The sequence below is a fragment of the Microtus ochrogaster genome, chromosome 5 (assembly GCF_000317375.1).
Source record: "Microtus ochrogaster isolate Prairie Vole_2 chromosome 5, MicOch1.0, whole genome shotgun sequence".
In the NCBI taxonomy this organism is placed as follows: domain Eukaryota; kingdom Metazoa; phylum Chordata; class Mammalia; order Rodentia; family Cricetidae; genus Microtus; species Microtus ochrogaster.
In genome coordinates, this window is record NC_022012.1 from 42,620,616 (window position 1) to 42,621,940 (window position 1,325).

At 41.8% G+C, this 1,325-nt stretch overlaps 1 pseudogene; it reads left to right on the forward strand.

Annotated features, from left to right (window-relative positions):
- Positions 1–451: 451 nt before the first annotated feature.
- LOC113456066 overlaps positions 452–1,325 on the forward strand; it is a 6,831-nt pseudogene continuing 5,957 nt past the window's right edge.

The window sequence follows — 1,325 nt, forward strand, 5'->3', positions numbered from 1 at the left end:
TTCCCTTCTCAGATCTTTGACGGAGTTGAAGATTATATAATTGTAGTTACTCTCTACTTTATTTAGACTCCTTGAGATAGAATGTTTAGCAAAACTTTTGTTCTCAATATTGTTTGATATATTTATTATTTGTTATTATTGTTTATAGTTATATTTGGTTTTGTTCTGTCTTATTTAGACAAAAGGGGGAGATGTAGGGTTAAGCCCCGCCCTCTGGGGGGGTGGGTTCGCCTGGGGCTAATGTTTACCTATAAATCGACCGGGCATGCGCCCAACCTTCCCTTCTGCTTTGTGTTCTCCGCGGGAACCGTGGTACTGCAAGTCTTTTTCTCCATTAAAGCTGTATATATTTTTTACAATCTGTCTGCATTCATTTACGCTGCTAGGGCAGAATATAGCTAGGCAGGAAAGTCAAACTGAATACAAGGAAAAGGAAGCAGGATCAATAGAGATGTCAGCAGCCACAGGAGCAGCAAGATGTACTAAGAACAGGTAATGCCACAAAGTCACAATAGATTCATTTAAATGTAAGAGCTAGCCAGTAATAAACCTGAACCACTAACTGAACAATTATATTAATACCAATCCTCTGAGTGATTATTTTGGAAGTGGCTATGGGACCAGGTGGCATACAAAAAAGCTTCTGGCTACCTTTGTTGTCCAAAATGAGCCACTCAAGTCTCCACATAAGACCTGAAAAAACTTTTTAAAAAGGGGGCTCTGGAATACATACACAGAGCCAAGGAGGGCTTCCCAGTTGTGTCTTTCACGCACGACATGGTGCAGAGATGCAGCAGCATGGCAGGCTTGAGCACAGCATGGCAGATTCCTATCATGGTACAGAGAGGCGTCTCCAAGCAGTACCCCATGGCAGATTTAGCTTTTACCCGTACAGACAAAAAAAGAGTTTATGGGCCGCATGCTACCCATAGCATGGTGGTAGAGACCAGAGCTGGAGATGAATGTCCCTCTACCACGTTGAAAAGTTGAACTGGATAGAGCAACAGCCAAAGTTTTTGCTTTTGTCCTAGACATGCTCACTTATCAGTTTAAAACAATGATCAAAAGATGGTTACAGATAGGATATAAAGACAGATTCAGATGAAAAGAAACCTCTAACAGGTCACAGTGTATTTCAAAAATCTTTTGTTTGGGGGGTGGAGAGATGGCTCAGTGGTTAAGAGCATTGCTTGCTCTTCCAAAGGTCCTGAGTTCAATTCCCAGCAACCACATGGTGGCTTACAACCATCTGTAATGAGGTCTGGTGCCCTCTTCTGGCCTGCAGGCATACACATAGACAGAATATTGTATACCTAATAAATTAT